General features: G+C 43.1%; 1 protein-coding gene and 1 non-coding gene across 2 annotated transcripts in view; one reads left to right on the forward strand and one right to left on the reverse strand.

Moving 5' to 3' along the window:
• LOC144482285 (uncharacterized) overlaps positions 1-20,294 on the reverse strand; it is an 872,976-nt gene that overhangs the window by 347,071 nt on the left and 505,611 nt on the right. The window lies entirely within an intron of this gene.
• trnar-ucg (transfer RNA arginine (anticodon UCG)) lies at positions 1,646-1,736 on the forward strand. The gene is given in 2 exon segments: positions 1,646-1,682; positions 1,701-1,736. It is a non-coding gene; the product is annotated as a tRNA-Arg (tRNA).

Consider the following 20,294-nt stretch of genomic DNA (forward strand, 5'->3'; position numbering starts at 1 on the left):
ACATTTAGCGTTCCTAATCCGTATTGCACCTTTATCACGCCAAGATGCCGCAGTCTCTCCACACATCTCAGAACCCACTGAATATCCAGCCTGAAGTCTGCATTTCACATCTACTTGTACGGTGATCATTAAAAATTTAGCGCACCTACTTTCCTATGTACCTTCACTCCATCTGACAACTCAGTCAATGTCGCACTTCACTTTGTATATTGCCCATGGTAGGCTTATCCTGCCCAGTACCCATTGTGTTTCACTTTGTTCAGTTATATTGCCCAGATTGCATACTGTTCCAACTTTTCTATTCTCCATTAATAATGAATGAATAAATAGAACCATCCCTTGAATAAACACTGTCACCTTTCAATGTTTTGCGGGTGAGTTTCATGAAGTGTTGGGTGTGATTCCCGCCTTTATGCTTCTGTACAAATTTCGTCAAAGGAAAGTTATTCAAATATATTTTCAATTTTCCTTCTCTTTCACAAACAACTGAGCGGGTGTTGGATACAGTAGCTTTAATAAGATAGTGATTGGATTTGCAAGTTTAAAATCCAAGGGTCACATCAATACCTGAAGTGGTTTTCAGGCTGTGGTGACGAGAAGAACAATGCAGATTATCAATTTGAATTGTTCAAAATCATAGAATGGAGCATCCATTGTTGATGAAAAGAAACTTTAAACTGTGCAGCTGTGCTCTGCTTCAGGAGCTGATTTTATGGAAATCTCCATTTGTCAAAAATGTTGCCTCACCTGGTGAGCATTTCCAGCATTTTATGTTTTTGTTTCAGATTTCCAGCTTCCAGCTTTGCGTTGTGTTCTGTGCAGGTGTTTCCCTGGAACAGGGAACAGGTTCTGATCAGTCCTGTGACAGATAGAGTAGAATGTGTCTGCCGACTATCAAACCCGCGAGATTAATCTCCAAGCTGGACAGGAGAATGAGAAGGAGAGACAGGGAGGATCATTCTGTGATGGAAAGATTTCCTGTACAAAGGACACAAAGGTTTGTATTTCCACAGCCGTTTTAACAGACATAAGATGCCCCAACATGACTTGCAATCAATAAAGTCCCTCTTAACAGTCCTTGACGTTTTAACTACGAGATTATTGAACTTATCAATAGTTTCCACATTGTCAAAAATCCATATAAGGACAAGTAAAGTAAAGTTCTCGCACGTGGCTCTGTGGCGCGTTAAAAGATCAAGTGTAGTATGGATTGGATGCTGCACTTGGTTGAGGTCATTAGGTTACATTGAAGCTTCATATGTTTCATATGAAGACATTTGTAAAAGCAGTATCTCGGCATTTTGGCTAAGATGCAAATGAGATCAAGTCTTGGAGGCGGAATTGCTTTCCCTCCTCCAATCAGCTTGGCTCATGTAGATCAGGCTAGGGTAAATGGTCGCTTGCCCTGTCTTGCCAGCCTGGATCGGAAATGTCTCAACTTGTTGAGACTCTGAATTGGACTTGATTTGATTAAATTGGAAAAGTATTAAAAAAAACAGACATAAGATGCCCCAACATGACTTGCAATCATTGAAGTTCCTCGAACAGTTCTTGACATTTTCCCGACGAGAGTTTTGAACTTACCAGTCGTTTCTACATTGTCAAGAATCCATGTATGGACCTGAAAAGTGAATGTCTGACACGCGGGTCTGTGGCGCAATGGATAGCGCATTGGACTTCGAAATGATGGCACGTTAGCCATTCAAAGGTTGTGGGTTCGAATCCCATCAGAGTCGGATTTTGGATCAGATCAGTAACAAGCAGTTTGCTCCAACATTGATATGATTCAGCTTTGGCACCGACATTTCCTCCTCTGCCATCTCTCCATGCTGTTCCTGTTGACTCAGCTCCCATCGAAACCACTGACTCGAGAAGAAATCGTAAACCCCAGGGGGCTTTCTTAAAGTTTGACACAGCATTCGCTGGTTGGGTGAGCAATAGTATTTTTTTCAATTAGATATTACGCTTGGGAAGATAAAGAAGATTAAAGAACACACACGGAACAACAACAACTTCTCAATAAGTACAATCAATAGCTAAATATCAGTGCCTTGCAACCTGGTGGTGTTATTCTGATGTGTCTGCTGCGCTTGTCCTTCTCGGCTGTAGTGGTCGTGGGTTTGAGAAGGTGCTGGCAAAGGAGCCTTGCTGAGGTGCTGCAGTGCATCTTGTAGATGGTGCACACTGCTGCCGTTGTGTGTTGGTCGTGGACGGAGTGAATTTTTATGCATGGGGAGCGAATGAAGTGGGATGCTTTGTCCTGGGTGGTGCCACACTGTAGTGCTGTTCACGCTGCATTCACCCAGGCAAGGTATCCCAGGAAACCGAGTGCTCCGGTTTCCTTCCACAGTCAAAAGATGAGCAGGTTGGGTGGATTGGCCATGCTAGATTCCCCAAGGTGTTTGTATCGGTAGATTAGCGGGGTGGAAAGATCCTGCGTGCGATTCTCTGTCGGAGATTGGGTACAGGCCCGATGGGCAGAATGGTCCCTTTCAGCACTGTCGGGATTGTGTGATTCTAAGGCCATTTGACTGTGTTAAAAATTCCCTGACGGAAAAAAAAGGAAAACTGTCTTTGTAGAATTTACAGCATTGGGTTTATTGGGGATTTTGTTTTACTGCAAAATGATGAAAACAACTGAAGCGTGTAAATAAACAGTCGAGATATTCGTGGGGAGTCGCGAAATCTGTGTTTGTTTCAACTTTGTAGATCATCCAATTCAGGGAAAGACAACATTGACCAGCAAGAAAGGGACATTGTAACTTGAGTAATTGCAATGAACACTTGAAAGATCACGTGAAAGTAATCAAGGCACTGCTCGTGTCCGTGAAACCAGGATCTACCTGTGACGAGACAGGCGTTTTAACCAACTCAGCTACAGAGCCTGATACTGCTACTCCTGGTACAGCAGAATGCTGGAAATAAGCTCCAGATCTGGTGGTGTTTGTGAAAAAAGAGATACTGTCAGATCTGGAACGTATCTGAGAAAATAGAGGTCGTTCACATTTCAGATGCAGACCTTTCACGGGAACGACCGTTTCTCTCTCCCCAGATGCTATGGGATCTCGGATAGATTCATGAAAGAAAATAATTGAATCCCATAGTGGCCGCTCGAGACTGCACCGAATTCCCAGTAAACTGGGGCCTCTGCTATTTGTGATATCTATAAATAATTTGGAAGAAGGTGTAACTGGTGTAATCAGCAAGTTTGCGGATGACACGAAGATGGCTGGACTTGCGGATAGCGAAGAGCATTGTCGGGCAATACAGCAGGATATAGATAGGCTGGAAAATTGGGCGGAGAGGTGGCAGATGGAGTTTAATCCGGATAAATGCGAAGTGATGCATTTTGGAAGAAATTATGTAGGGAGGAGTTATACAATAAATGGCAGATTCTTCAGGAGTATAGAAACACAGAGGGACCTAGGTGTGCAAGTCCACAAATCCTTGAATGTGGCAACACAGGTGGAGAAGGTGGTGAAGAAGGCATATGGTATGCTTGCCCTAATAGGACGGGGTATAGAGTATAAAAGCTGGAGTCTGATGATGCAGCTGTATAGAACGTTAGTTAGGCCACATTTGGAGTACTGCGTCCAGTTCTGGTCGCCGCACTACCAGAAGGACGTGGAGGCATTAGAGAGAGTGCAGAGAAGGGTTACCAGGATGTTGCCTGGTATGGAGGGTCTTAGCTATGAGGATAGATTGGGTAAACTGGGGTTGTTCGCCCTGGAAAGACGGAGAATGAGGGGAGATCTAATAGAGGTGTGCAAGATTATGAAGGGTATAGATAGGGTGAATAGTGGGAAGCTTTTTCCCAGGTCGGAGGTGACGATCACGAGGGGTCACGGGCTCAAGCTGAGAGGGGCGAAGTATAACTCAGATATCAGAGGGACGTTTTTTACACAGAGGGTGGTGGGGGCCTGGAATGCGCTGCCAAGTAGGGTGGTGGAGGCAGGCACGCTGACATCGTTTAAGACTTACCTGGATAGTCACATGAGCAGCCTGTGAATGGAGGGATACAAATGATTGATCTAGTTGGACCAAGGAGCGGCACAGGCTTGGAGGGCCGAAGGGCCTGTTTCCTGTGCTGTACTGTTCTTTGTTCTTTGTTCTTTATTTCAAATCTGCCTTTCCCGACATTGAACAAGCACATCAGAGGGAATCGCACACATCACTCAATGAAACTCTTGCGCTAAACATTGAGCGGTTTATCGTGAGCTGGTTCCATTTACTGTTTTCAGACACACATCTGGTATAAAAGTAGCCGTGTTCAGGATTTGATTCACACACATAATTTCCTGTTCTAAAGTTGATTATTTTTTAATACTTCATTTATCCGGGATATGTGTGTCACTGGCCTGGGAAGCATTTATTGTTCAATTTAAATACTTCTCAGTATTTGGCAATGAACTCATTCTTGAGCCACTGCAGTCCATGTGGCGTATGTGCACATACACTGCTGTTCGAGATACAGTTCCAGGATTGTGAGCTGGCCACAGCAAAGGCGATATATTTCCAAGTTAGGATGCAGTGGACCTTGCAGGTCGTCGTTGTTTCTCTGCATCTGCGGCCCATGTGCAGCCATGTGCAGCCAGGTGAGAGATGCCTTGGGTTTCGAAGGTGCATCGCGACGGAATAATCATTGTCAGGAGTGGGATTTTAACAGACGTCTCCAGAGGAGACTGCGATCTAAACGCAGCGCCTTAGACCGCTCGGCCATCCTGCCTGCACTGGAACGAGCGAAAAACTCTGCACAAATCGATTATTGTTCTTACATTTAAAACTCGATGTGTTTTTTCCATTTGTCAATCCAGCCAGAGACTCGTATCTGAGTCCCATCCTTCCCCAAGCCGCCGGGGGGTGAGCAGCTTCTCATTGCTGCATTGCTCTGTTTGCCCAAATCAACAGAGACCCAATTCCCGCCCTACCTGTTCCTTACGTGAAGGTGTTGAGAGGGTCAGATCTAAGCAACATGAAGTATTCAATTGGAGAGTTACATCCTGGTGACATGGATATCTCTCCACAGCTGCTTTCGGAGCTGCAGAACATTTCCAGCATTTCCTCTTACGGATTTTGTGCCTTCATTATAGGAGGTCATTGACTGACAACCAAAACTTGTCTCTTTTACGCAGCTCCAGATACAGCTTTTCTGTGATCTCCTCACAGACAAGTTCACTCTTCACTTTCCAACACACAAGCTTTAAAATCGGCTGTTTCACTCAGCGCCCTGCGGCATTGTCTTCAAACCCCACCACACCTCCCATCCGCCCATCAGGGTCACAAGGGTACAAGTATTTTTTTAACAAGAATTCATCGGTGCAAAGGGATCACAGTGTTTGTGAAGGAATATAGGGGATTGATCCACACTCACAAGTAGAATGAAAATGAGTTGATCTCTCTCTCACACGCACACTCATATAAACACTCACACATCCACCGCCACGGCAGATGGTGAAATTCGACATCAATAAAAATGTCTGCCATTAATTACCTTGAATCGATTGCCGTAGAAAAAGAAGCAACAACTGATAAACTGATGCTCTTTAGGGAAGGAATTCTTACCTTGTCTGGCCTGTATGTGACTCCCGACCAACAGCAATGTGGTTGACTCTGAGCTGCCCTCAAAGGTGGCCGAACAAGCCACTCAGTTGGAGGGAAATTTGGAGGTGATGTCTTTGTGGTATTATCGCTGGAATATTGATCCCGAAACTCAACTAATTTCTGTTTGGATCCGTGCTCACATCCGGCCATGGCAGCTGGTGGAATTTGAATTCAATGCAAATTATCTGCAATCAAGAATCTATTTATGCTTTCATGCATTGTCGATTATCGGAATATCCATTTGGTTCACCAGGGAACTTCAGGGAACTAGATTCTTGCCGAGTCTGGCCTATATGTGACTCCAGAGCCACAGCAATGTGGTTGACTCTCAACTGCACTCGGGCAACTGTGATTGGGCAATAAATGCTGGCCAGCCAGTGACGCCCAAGCCCCATGAATGAACACAAAAGAAAATGTTGGCCCAGTCAGCGACGCTGAAACAAATATATCGGACATTCAAAATGAGGAGATACATCAACTCGTTTACAATCCCGGAGCTTGCAAATACAGAATGAATTCCAACTAATTTACAGTTCCGGGAGCTGACGGTCAGAACAAATCGCTTGTGCACGCACAATTCCACAGACAAAATGAGAAAGATCCCAACCCCCACACAGCAGCAGATAATGAAAAACGCAGTTTAACTATGACCCTGATGTGGCGATGCCGGCATTGGACTGGGGTGGGCGTATTGAGAAGTCTCACAACACCAGGTTAAAGTCCATCAGGTTTATTTGGAATCATGAGCCGTCGGAGCGCTGCTCCTTCAACAGGTGAGTTGACTCAATAAATTCCAAATAAACCTGTTCGACTTTACCTGGTGTTGTGAGACGTCTTACTGAAGATGACCCAGATATAAAGGTAAAGTCAGCTTCGTCCCAAATGACCATCCACTGTGCCCCTCTGAACAGGGAGAGCTTACTGGTGAAGATTTAGCTTAATGATTACCACACCTCAGGCGAGGGGCAAAGCTAAGAAGAGTAAATGTGCTATCTAATAGTACATCTGCAATTTGTTCACTGCAATTTTGTATTCACTTCTTGCTTTCAGTTAGAAAGCCAATGATAATTTAAGCTTCATTAACGGCTCTTAAAAACTGTCCTGTCACCTTCAATGATTTATGAACATGTCCACAATATTCCCGCTGTTCCTGCATCCTCTTTTGGAATTATACCCTTTATTTTATGTTGCCTCTTTGTGTTCTTCCCAGCAAAATGAATCACTTTATTCTTCATCTGCCACATGTCATCCCATTCCACGAACCTTTCTGTGTCCTTTCGGAGGTCCACTGGAAATTCTTTAGTTTCTTTCAGAACGACAGGACGTCCCAAAACATTTCACTGATAATAAAGTATTGATTGAAATGTAATCTCTGTCCAAATGCTGAACTTTTGAGCTTTCTATTCCACGACGTCAGAAATTCCCATATGGGGATGGGGAATTACATTAGCGAACCTCCAATCCATTGGAACTCTTCCAGAGTCGATACAAAACAGGACTTGATCACCAATGCATCCACTATTTCCAGGGCCACGTCCTTCAGTACTCTGGGGTGCAGAGCATCAGGCCCTGGGGATTTTGTTGTGTTTTAATTCTAGCAGTTCCGACAATACAATTTCCTGACTAATAAGGACTTTCTTCAGTTCCTTCATCATGCTTTTGAAGGCAGAGATTTTCTACAAGATGCTTCGAAAACCAATTTCTCTCTTAAAGAGTCTAAACACTCTGAAATATTTTCACAAAATATACTTGTGGGTGCTAATTGTTTATAACGTATAATGTTATACTTTGGAGTGGAACGTTGCTTATTTGGGACTAAAACAATGAAAATGAGTAATTCTCGTTGTTTACTTTCTTCTTTAAATATTGTTCAATTGTTGATAGTTAAGTTGCTTTATTTGTTAGAGTTGGTTTTAAACTGTAATTTAAACAAACATCTTGCTGTAAAAGATTTTTAATTTGTCAGTGGAATTACTTTCTGATCCAGTCCCCGAACTCTTATACACCAGCTTCCAAACCCAGGATCGTGACCATCTAGAAGAACAAGAGGAGCAGATGCCTGGGAACACCTGCACCCAAATGTTCCCCTCCAAGTCACTCACCATCCTGATTTGGAAGCATATCACCGTCCTTCACTGTCACTAGTTCAATATCCAGGAATTCCCTCCCGAACAGCACTACGTGTGCGTCTGCACCCCAGGGACTGCAGAGTCTCAAACACACCACGATTCTCAAGTACAGCTGGGGATGGTCAATAAATGAAACCTGTCCTACGGCGTCCAAATACTGTTAAAAAACAAAACAACTTAAAGGGAGACCATTCAGCCCTATCTGTCTCTGCTAGCTCTCAGCGGGCCCCTGGTTTCACTGCCTTGTCGGTTAACTGTTGCCCTGCATATTTTCCTTTCGAAGAATAATCGAATTCAAGTGAACCTGCCGTGACCCTCTCTCAGGCAGCATTTCCTTGATGCTGCTATTGCTTCTTTTGACAGTTACCTCCAATATCTGCCCTCTGGATTTCGATCCTACTAACAATGAGAACACATTTCTGTCAATCTTCAGCCCAGACCCTTGAGGATTTGTATGTTTTTCCCAATTTCTCCTCTGAACCTTCTCTTCTCCGAGTAGAGAAGTCGCAGCGTATCCAACCATTCTCAGTAACTAAAGTTCTTGATCAATTGAACTATTCTGGTGAAACATTTCTGCTGCCTTCTGAAATCTTTTATATTGTTTTTTAAATTTTCTCTCCAGAAAATGGAAGCAATATCCACGTGAAACCGAACTCAATTTAAATGCAGGCTTGACAGAGCTTCTGTACTTTTGTACTCTGTGCCCCATTAATAAAAAGCAGGACACCGTCAGATTTATTACAATCACTCTCCTCACCATCCTGTCTACAGTTCTGGTCACCCTATTAGAGAAAGGATATTATTAAAATAGAAAGTGTGCAGAAAAGATTTACTAGAATGCTATCAGGACTTGATGGTTTGAGTTACAAGGAGAGGCTGGATACACTGTGATTTTTTTTCTCGAGAGGTCAGGGGTGATCTTATTGAGGTCGACAAAATAATGAGGGGCATTGATCAGCGAGATCGTCAATATCTTTTCCCAAAGGTAGGAGAGTCTAAAACTAGAGGGCATAGGGTTCAGGTGAGTGCGGGGGGTGAGGGAAGGGTGCGGGGGGTGTGTGTGGCGGGGGTGTATACAAAAGGGTGCAGAGGGGCAATTCTTTCACACAGAGGGTGGTGCGTGTCTGGAAAAAGCTGCCAGAGGTAGTCATAGAGGCGGGGACAATTTTGTCTTTTAGACACCTACATGAGTAAGATGGCTATCGAGGGCTATGGGCCAAACGCAGGCAATTGGGACTCGCTTCGTCGTTAAAAAAGGGCGGCACGGACAAGTTGAGTCGAAGGGCCTGTTTCCATGCTGTAAACCTCTATGCCAATCCCTGTCAACTTGGGAGATGTGTGTACATATTTGCCTCTTTAGAATTGTACCATGTATTTTATGTTTTGAATCTGGATTCTTCTTTCAGAACGAATCAATTCACATTTTGATACATTTAATTTAATCTGCCGTATTAAAAATTTCCATGCTTTTGGAAGTTTATGTAAACCGCATGAACAGCATTACCCTCATCAACACTCTCGGTTACCACTTCAAAATACTGAAGATAGTTAGTTGAAAACATTGTTACCTGAGTAAATCCGAAATTGGAAAGTTATTTCCAATCTCTTCGCAATTGTAGATCATTTCCTTCAGTATCCTCAGATGCATATCACCCGGTCCTAGTGTCTAATCAAATACGGACAGCCTCTCCAAATCTCCTCTTCATTGAGTTAATTGCCTCTGGAGTGGAATGCCGAACAGCATCACAAACAATCACTTCCTGCTCAGTGAAACGCCTGGAGCAGAGTTAAAATATAATAAATTCAAAACCAAACTATGACCCCCAGCTTTGTCAAACTGCAATTTCTTTCTGACTAAAATACAATTGAACACACGATGCAAGAATCCCTGACGCGATAAGCAATGGACAGCCCTGATTGATTAATTGGGATAAGTTTACAGTCTGGTTACGTGGGTGAACATTCTTGAAAACTTTTCATTTTCTCCATGTGCAGCATTGAGAAAATTGTCGCGAGGTGTTGCAGGATTTCAAACCTGATCTCCAGATATGTAAATCCCGCCATCTAAAACGCAACGTATTTTTTTCAAATAAACAACCAGCATTTGGGACCAAAACTGGCAAGAAGTGAGGGCTCGTCACTTTAAACCCGGGACCTCTCGCATGATCATACAACGCAATCCGCGAAGCGAGAGTCATACCACGAGACCAAGGAGCCGCTGGCAGGCGGGTTGCTCAGCCAATACACTTCTGCTCACGAGCTGTCTTTACAGGTTACGTCATAACAACGGAAATTTGAAGAAAACACAGCAGATTCACTGGGAAATGTGATCCTTTTCGTCTTAGACCTTGACTAGATCTTCAATGTTGGGATTGTAGTTTCTCTCTGCGAAAGAAATTCCCATCACATCAGTTCAAAGATTGTTGTGAAGAATCGACATGAGCAAAGTGTGGAAGACCACAAGTGTGTTCAAATCCAGAGTAGCAATGTATTAAATGTTCCGTAGATTAATGATGAGAGTGAGTTTTAAACTCACCCGTGCAGACCATCGCCAAACCCGCTCGGCCATCTTCTCAGCCACCCAGGAGCTTGTGAAAGGCCTCCTTCCATTTGATTTTCAATCCATGAATTTTTGGGGAAGAAGGTCACCCCCACCATCGCTTCTGGATGGCCAGCCAGATGGAATATGGTGGAAATGTAGTTGCTGCAAAGCAGAGGAAATTTCCATCCCAGCAGGTCGCCTTCTATGACTCATTCTCTCACCCTACAGTATAAATAACTCCCACTTTCTATGACTTTTAGCTCTGATAAAGGGTCAGCTGGACTCGAAACGTCAACTCTTTTCTCTCCTTACTAATCCTACCAGACTTGTGAGATTTTCCAGCACTTTCTCTCGCGTTCATTAACATTTCTGATTTTACAATTGCGTTGCGAAAAGATGATTGATCAGCTTTGGGAGACAATGAAAAGACATTTTCAGTGGAACCGAGTGTAGCGGCTGGCTCACTGGCCAAGAGGTATGATTCTTGCTTAGAACAATAGCATTAAAATGCGGGAGATCTCGAGTTCAAATGCCGCAGGATGCCAGACGCATTTTACAAAAAAAATCTGAGCGATGGAGATGGCGACAATGAACGAAAGCGGGGGCAGAGCTCATCTCCCGAGAAGTCATTGCCGAGAATATGTCTCTGCAGAACTCCGGCCAGTAGATGTCAGCACACTCGGGAGAACGAAGCTCACGTTTCAGAGAGGGACAAACAGAAAACAATTGTTCATGTTCTGTTGGCGGTGGCATGTTTTACCAATACTAATACTGGAAGTGGCTTTTAATGACATTTGTTTTGTAACGAACAGTTCTTATCGATGTCTGTCCCTCGATTCGAGGATCACATCCACTCAGGACCGTGACTTTCTCCTTTTTGAATTAATGTGAGCGAACAGCGCGATTTTCGGCCGACAGATCTTTGAACACGGTACGGTAGGGCGGCACGGTAGCACAGTGGTTAGCACTGCTGCTTCACAGGTCCTGGGACCTGGGTTCGATTCCTGGCTTGGGTCACTGTCTGTGTGGAGTTTGCACATTCCCCTCGTGTCTGCGTGGGTTTCCTCCGGTTTCCTCCCACAGTCAAAAGATGTGCGGGTTATGTTGATTGGCCATGCTAAAAATTGCCCTTTGTGTCCTGAGATGCGTAGGTTAGAGGGATTCGTGTGTAAATATGTAGGGATATGGGGGTCGGGCCTGGGTGGGTTTGTGGTTGGTGCAGACTCGATGGGCCGAATGGCCTCTTTCTGTACTGTAGGGTTTCTACGTTCCTATGATACAAGGCGGAGGATGTCCCAGGAAGTAGTGGGACCCGGAGCGCATGATTTGCTTCCTGTTACTTTCTTTGCTGCCGCCATTCTGCCTCATCATTAAGATCTTGTGACTCAAAGCGTGCTGCAGCTTGGGGGACAGGTGTTGGTCATTTTGAACGATGAGTAACAAACTCCTCCCAGTCATCAGCATGAGTGTTGCCTCGCTTCAACCTGGAGGACGTCGGGGAAACATTGCTCGTGGAATTTCTCTCACAAACTCAGGAGTCGCTGATACATTGGAGCAGTTACCTCATTGTGCTAAAACCACCAACTGTCAACGACATGTATGGGAGAATGAGATACATTCTTATCTGCCCTTCTCTGGTCCATTTTATCGAAATGAATTTTTTCAAAATCTGTCACTGATTTAAAGCCCAGCATCAGGCCACCCCTCAGCCTTGTTATTACAAGAAAAGAAAGATGCAAGCAGTCAAAACTTTACCTGACCTTTCCTTTATTCTTAATGATGTTTCTCTTCGTGGGCTAACGGATTTCACCTGCAGGACCAACATTTGTTTCCCTTCCCGAATTGCTCTTCAACTGAGAGTGGCTTGCTCGGCCATTTCAGAGGGCAGGTCAGAGTCACCCACATTGCTCTGTGTCTGGAGACACATGTCTGCCAGACCAGCTGAGGAGGGCAGACTGCTTTATCTTAAGTGCACTGGTGAACCACATGAAGTTTTGCAACAATCGATGGTAGTTTCAAGGTGGCCATTACTGAGACCAGTTTTTCAATTCCAGATTGATCAAATCAGTGAATTTAAGTTTGACCAGCAGCAATGGTGCGATTCACTCCCTGTGCGCAAGTATTAGTACGGGCCTCTGGATTACCAGCCCAGTGACATTGCCTTTCATCCCTGTAAACAAAAACAGTTTGTTCAGTTCATTATTAAATCTTTTCCTGAGGGGATTAGATTTCCCCCCACAGAATTCTATCAAAACGATTCTGCAAAGCCTGTTGCTCCAAAGATGTGCGGGTTAGGTTGATTGGCCAGGTTAAAAATTGTCCCTTAGAGTCCTGAGATGCATAGGTTAGAGGGATTAGCGGGTAAAATATGTGGGGGTAGGGCCTGGGTGGGATTGTGGTCGGTGCAGACTCGATGGGCCGAACGGCCTTCTTCTGCACTGTAGGGTTTCTATGATTTCTATGATTCGGCAACATCACTGAATTCTTAAGGTTACACAGATGAGATTGATTTCTTAGGAGCTCAATAAAATCATGATATGTGAAAATTGAATGAACCAAACAACAAGGAAATACTTCCTGAAAAGGCGCCCTTCGATGTTTGCAAGAAAATGCAAAACTCACAGCTGACGAGAGACATCAGGGATTTCCGGAAATACCATCAGATTTTTTTCTGTATGAAGCGACCGCGACAGGACTGGAACCTGCACTCTTCTGAACATCATCACCATTACCGAAGTCAGACGCGTTATCCATTGGGCCACGCGGTCAGCACATGCACCAAAATGGCGGGTGTTCGCCCTATGTGAATAACTACGTGGGTATATTCATTGTCAGTTCTATTTTTGGATGCTCCACTGATTTCCAGATACCAGAAAACTGAAGGGAAAGTTCCAGCTGCTGTAACCTGCGGAAAGCAAAAGTCCACTTCTAACATTATTGGGTGCCTGTCTGTGTGGAGTTTGAAACCAAAAGAGAAAATGCTGGAAAATCACAGCAGGTCTGGCAGCATCTATAAGGAGAGGAGTTAACGTTTCGAATCCAGATGACCTTTGTGTGGAGTTTGTACGTTCTCCCCGTGTCTGCTTGGGTTTCCTTCGGGTGCTCCGGTTTCTTCCCAGTTTCAACAATATGCAGATTATTTGGATTGGCCAGACTAAATTGACCCTTTGTGTCAGGGGATTAGCAGGGTAATTACGTGTGGTTACAGGGATGCGGAGGGATTCTCTGCCGGATCGTCGGTGCAGAATCACTGGGCAGAATGGCCTCATACGGCACTGCACGGATCCTATGCCTCCTACAAATCCTGTCTTATACATTTAATACCTGTCCCCGAATCCCTCTTTAAGCAGCTAATGCTGCATCTTCCCCTGTGTACCTTAGTTCATTACGTTCTCCTCCTTTACCCGTCCCTTACAGCACCACTCAATCTAGTTTGCTGCAAAGAGAGAAACTCCGAATTATCCAACCAAACCTTGTGGCTAAAATCCCTCCTCGCTGGATACAAACCAGTACATCTCCTTTTCTCCCTCCGAAGAACCCTCACCCAATTTCGAAATTGTGTTGACCGGGTCTGGGTGCAATCCTAAATCAGCCGTCGTTGATCAGACCTTTATAAAGAGTGGGCATACCTTCCCTGTTTTTATCCTCAGTATCTAGGTTAATTGAAGTCGGGAATGGGTTAATAAACTTCAAAATTCAAAGTGTCAAAGTGACCTCTGTGATATTTGGAGCTTGTATGAGAACTGCTGTAGAATTCATTGTTTTGATTAGAATTCATTGTTTCTTACATTCGGACCAGATAAGGGAAAACCCTTGTCTCCTGAATGTATATCAGATTCACTTGTTTGTGCAAAACCTGTAATATTGTTTCAAGGCAATGACGAACGATCGCGGCCTTGGAGATTGCTCATACGACCCGTATCTGTATACCGAGAGGTATAAAACTCTGTTCTTAACTCATATTCGATGAGAAGGCTGGGGGTCCACTGTTAGGAAACTCACTTCTCCCACAATTGTGAAAATAAACCTGCACTTTGATCCACTAATAGTATCAGAGGATTTTTTTCCACCTCCAACAATTGGGGGCTCGTCCGGGATAGTCTGTTTCCGGTCCGGTTGGATGGCCACAACCGGGACACCGGAATAGATTATCGAACTTTAAATAGAGTGGGTCAAAATGCAGTGGGTAATCATCTGTGATAAGAGTGTGTGACGTTCAGACGTGAGTGAGATACAGACTGTCTGAGTGATCGCCGGAGTTTGAAGGAAAAGCCTTCATGTGTAAGAGTTAGAAGGAAAAAACTTCTGAGGAGAGGCCGGCTTAAACAAATATATAGTATAAGCGGTGGTACGGAGGGATCTGATCACCCCTAACAGGTATCACCGCACTCCGATAAGAGCGATCTGGGAGCGGGAGAGCGAGAAAGGAGAATAAGTCACTCCAGGTGGTGAGTATAAACTTATCAGTGTTAATGCGGGACAAAGACAGTGGGGACCCCTGGGTCCCTAATAAAGGACTTTATGATTAAGAGGGACAGACTCATAAAACAGATGATAAAAGGGGGATGGGATTTAGACCACCCACTAGACCAACAACGACAATAGTTGGAAAAGGAAAAGAAAAACAAAACTAAGAAAATTGGAATTCTCTAAGTTCATCAATTGGCCGGATTAATTGAACAGGTTTCAGTCTTGGGTGAGGAATGGGCTGATGTCAAAGAAAAAATTAAAATGTTAAACAACAAAGGGGTGAAAGAGCCTCTGAATTTGGGGAGCGACTCTTTAGAGTACACCAAGAATGTTGGGGAGTACCCGAAACTGCCCGAACAGATCGAGCCTTTTCACAAGCATTTAAAGACGGGCTGTCGCCAGCTCACTAAAAAATCCTTAAAATGGGAGTTCTCAAGACCCAGACTTATGATGAATTCGTGGAATGGGCATCTGGAATTAGAGATGGACCAGATGAGAAACCATACCTACAAATAAAACAGGAAAATGTTCGTGCAAACAGTAGAGAAGATAAACCAAAGGGTGCGTGCCATAATTGTGGGAAACTGGGTCACTTTGTCAGGCACTGTAGGGCTCCAAAGGGGGTAGTGAAGTCTGCAAAATGGCAGATAATGAAGTCATGAGGGGATCTGCAGGTCCTCTCATTGACGTGTACTTAGCAAAGAAAAAAGCATTAATAAAGAGGATGCAAAAGGATGGCTGGGATACGTCTCAGACCTTAGAGTAGCAGAAAACGTGGATATATAAAGAAAAGAGAAACGAGGCAAAGAAGGTAGGAGTATTGTTAATGCATCAGTTAGCTGGAATAATTGAGCAAGATAAAGAAAAGATTAGAGAGCTAGAATTCAGAATACGAGAATTGGAGAAACGAAACCAAGTCTTCGAAGAAAAACAAGGGGGAGGGGAAACTGTTCCTCTACCTCCTAATGAGTCGACACAGGGATCAACCGCTCTTCCAGAGGAGTGGGAAGTGCTAGAATACAACCCAACACCAGTAACCCGGAGGAGAACTGGTGCGCGGCCAAAGCAAATTATAAACCTGTCACCCAGTGTAAAACAGAGATTCAGAGAGTATTAGGGAATGCTCCCACTTATTGGAGCAGAATTACCACAATGAAACAATTAAGAAGAGGGATCAGTGAATGTGAGAATCAAAGGAAAGATAAAGAGGTATCCGGCTTGCCAATGTTGTTCCAAAATCCCGATACGAATGAACAGGAGTGGTGGAATTGACCCAGTGTAGATAATCACCAGACATCTAAGGTAGCTGCCATTGCCCCAATGAATAAGACAGACACCAGCGCCAGTGCCGCTGCAAAGACAGAAGGGACTACTCAAATCAGGCTAACTTGGATAGTTTAAAGCGTTATAAGACTAAAAAGGGGAGTAAAGGGTTAAAAGAAAAGAAGCAGGATGTAAGTTTCGAGAGCCTCATTTGGTGGAATGGGGTATAGCAGATCAATGCGAGTTTAATAAATTAATAAATTTTACGATAGGGGCATCGGACAGAGATTTGGGGAATGTGGGAATAATAACGTTAGATTACATCTGAGGAGTCGTAAGGAGAGTTAACCATTTAAGCACACAGTAGATTCGATCTTGCATCTGCCTGTGTAAAAATAATTAATTAATTTAGTAGGGATATTTAAAAGTGATAAAATAAATGGATTATTTGGATAAGGTTTTTGTTAAATTTGAAAATGTATTCTTGATAGAAACGAAGTTGAAAAGATAAATAGAAAGAATTATTCCTGCGTATTTGAAATGATGATTAATCACTTGTTTATGTTCCTCTGAGTTATAAGACTTGCAGAAATTTAAGATATAGTCAACATTTAACAGAGAAGGGAGTTACATAAGGTAGAATGGGAGTGCGTGTGTCATACTGGGAATTATTATACTGCCATAATGCATTCTAATTAAAATGTGTTACATGGATCAACCACGAAACTGTATGAAATGACAGACGGGCTAAAAGGGACTCCCCGCATATAATACCAAATTGACAAATCAATACAATTAGAGATGAGGGAAATAATTCAGTGGAATAAATGAGATTAGAAAATGCTGCGAAAGTATTTGTTACAAACGGTTAAAGATTAAAGTGATAAGATTTCTTGAATTTACTTCTGTTTTGAGTTGAATTACAGCTTGGAAGGCAGCACGAAAAAAGCGACTGTTAATCAACGGTCTGTATTCTTAAATGTTTTACTTCCATCCCAGTTTAAGATGTTAAGTCTGAATAAATGTTGGAAGCCTCCATGTGTATCTGTGTTTTTTCCAACTTGATAGCGTGAATGTTTTGTTGTTGTTCGTTTTAATGTTGAGAAAGGAGTTAAACCTTGGAAGGACCATGTGCTCTTTCCTTGTCTTGTATTTGAAATTATAAGAGTGTAGTTGAGAAGTTAAAAAAAAGTAATTTTGTGAAAAAATACAAAAGAAGGAACAAATGAATGAGGTGAATATACTGTCTCTGAGTCAGTTTAACGTCTATCAAATGAGTGAATCGTAGTTCTGATTATCCCAAGTTACAGCAGGAGATTAAAGCAGTTAAAACCTCACTTGTTAATACAATAAATATGTTGTCCTTGAGTATTTGTAATTTGCATTTGATGCCAACCATTGAACACCATGAATTATTGGAACTTGTGTTGCCAGTTAGTTACCGATATGAAATTCAAGACTTGCGTGATGTTCCGATAACATGCAACAAATTACATCATTTCAATAATCTAACATTGATGATAGTTCTGATAGTGTAACTAGTTAAAACTACATACTGCCGTTGGAATTGTGCCATCTATTGTTCAAGGTTTTCCAAATCTAAGAACACTGCAAAGCTTAGAAAATAGCCTGCAAGGAAGCAATCCAAAACATTTCTAATCAAGTAACTCTTGTTATTGTTATATGTATTGTGCTTGTCATTGTTCTCAAAGTGCAAGGAATTCTGATCTGGAACTCAGTTTAAAAATGGAAACAGATTAATTTAAAAATTAAATTAAGAGGGTTTTGAGATACCCGATATAGTATATATTGATAAAAACATAATTCTGTGGGGGAAAGAAGGCTAGTTATTCCAAACATGTAACCATTCTTTGCCATAATTTGTAATAGCTTGCACAATTAATATTAACATGACAGGAAGTGAAACCGGATTACTTGAGAGAGAGAGAAAGAGTTGGAGACTGACTTTTCACCCAGACTCAGAAAGCTTGCATCATTCGGTTATCTGTGTTTTTAAAGAGCTGTGTCTGGCAGCATAAACTATTGGCATCTGTGAGACCTTATGAGACAATCTGTCTTTCGATGAATCATTTCTGCTTAAACATTGCACTTTCAAATGTGGACAAACAAATGATCAAATCAGATATAATGTAAGAATACATCATATAAAGATCGGAGCTGCATGGCATTAAGAAGAACAAAGAAGAACAAAGAACAAAGAACAATACAGCACAGGAACAGGCCCTTCGGCCCTCCAAGACCGCGCCGCTCCCTGGTCCAAACTAGGCCATTCTTTTGTATCCCTCCATTCCCACTCCGTTCATATGGCTGTCCAGATAAGTCGTAAACGTTCCCAGTGTCTCCGCTTCCACTACCTTGCCTGGCAGCGCATTCCAGGCCCCCACCACCCTCTGTGTAAAATATGTCCGTCTGATATCTGTGTTAAACCTCCCCCCCTTTACCTTGAACCTATGACCCCTCGTGAACGTCACCACCGACCTGGGGAAAAGCTTCCCACCGTTCACCCTATCTATGCCTTTCATAATTTTATACACCTCTATTAAGTCTCCCCTCATCCTCCGTCTTTCCAGGGAGAACAACCCCAGTTTACCCAATCTCTCCTCATAACTAAGCCCCTCCATACCAGGTAACATCCTGGTAAACCTCCTCTGTACTCTCTCCAAAGCCTCCACGTCCTTCTGGTAGTGTGGCGACCAGAACTGGACGCAGTATTCCAGATGCGGCCGAACCAACGTTCTATACATCTGCAACATCAGACCCCAACTTTTATACTCTATGCCCCGTTCTATAAAGGCAAGCATGCCATATGCCTTCTTCACCACCTTCTCCACCTGTGACGTCACTTTCAAGGATCTGTGGACTTGCACACCCAGGTCCTTCTGCGTATCTACACCCTTTATGGTTCTGCCATTTATCATATAGCTCCTCCCTACATTATTTCTACCAAAATGCATCACTTCGCATTTATCAGGATTGAATTCCATCTGCCATTTCTTTGCCCAAATTTCCAGCCTTTCTATATCCATCTGTAGCTTCTGACAATGCTCCTCACTATCTGCAAGTCCTGCCAATTTTGTGTCGTCCGCAAACTTACTGATCACCCCAGTTACACCTTCTTCCAGATCATTTATATAAATCACAAACAGCAGAGGTCCCAATACAGAGCCCTGCAGAACACCACTAGTCACAGGCCTCCAGCCGGAAAAAGACCCTTCCACTACCACCCTCTGTCTTCTGTGACCAAGCCAGTTCTCCACCCATCTAGCCACCTCCCCCTTTATCCCATGAGATCCAACCTTTTTCACCAGCCTACCATGAGGGACTTTGTCAAACGCTTTACTAAAGTCCATATCGACGACATCCACGGCCCTTCCCTCGTCAACCATTTTGGTCACTTCTTCAAAAAACTCCACCAGGTTAGTGAGGCATGACCTCCCTCTCAGAAAACCATGCTGACTATCGTTAATGAGTTTATTCCTTTCTAAATGCGCATGTGATCTTAATGGGGAAAGCGATGTATTTTGATAGAATTAGCCAGCTGCAGCCAGTGCAAAGTGCTGTGTGATTTGCACTAAGCCAACTGAAGGGTCTGTTCATTTCTTCAGAATAAACACGACTGATCTGAAGTAAATATGCCTTTCTTTAAGCATTGTTTTCAAAATAACGGTTATTTTAGAGAAAGAAGGAGAGAGAGAGTATAGCCAAAACCCAGCGCTGAGATTGAACAAAACAAAACATCTGTTTCTAAAGCATAACTAAATTAGATATTATTATTGCATACAAGCAGTCTCCAGCTACATCAACAACTTGGCCATGAGAAAGTTTGTTTACCTTACATTGTACTATCAGAGAATGCAGCTAAGTTTCTAAGTTGGACTCAGAATTCCAAGCTTATGAGGCCAAATTAGGTTAAATTAACTTAAAGCACAGCATAATTAATTACATTGTGCAAAAATACTTTGCACTGTCGAAATCCATACAGACATCGGGAAAAAAAACGTGGATGAAGGTATTGCCGACCATACTAAATGAGATTAAGGGTTGCTACAAACCGAACAACCGGATTAACCCCTTCTGAGCTAATGACAGGACGGCCGATGCAATTACGAAAAAGCATCATAACAGGTGGGACCGATGTAGGTCCACTAAAAGATAAAATCAGGAGATATGTTTTGGAACTAAGCACCCAACTAAAAGGGATGCATAAATCGGTAAAAGACAATCAAGCAATAAGAGATGCAGAGAGAGTTTGAAATGCTCCCTGACAG

Source organism: Mustelus asterias, unplaced genomic scaffold, assembly GCF_964213995.1.
Source record: "Mustelus asterias unplaced genomic scaffold, sMusAst1.hap1.1 HAP1_SCAFFOLD_35, whole genome shotgun sequence".
Classification (NCBI taxonomy): Eukaryota; Metazoa; Chordata; class Chondrichthyes; order Carcharhiniformes; family Triakidae; genus Mustelus; species Mustelus asterias.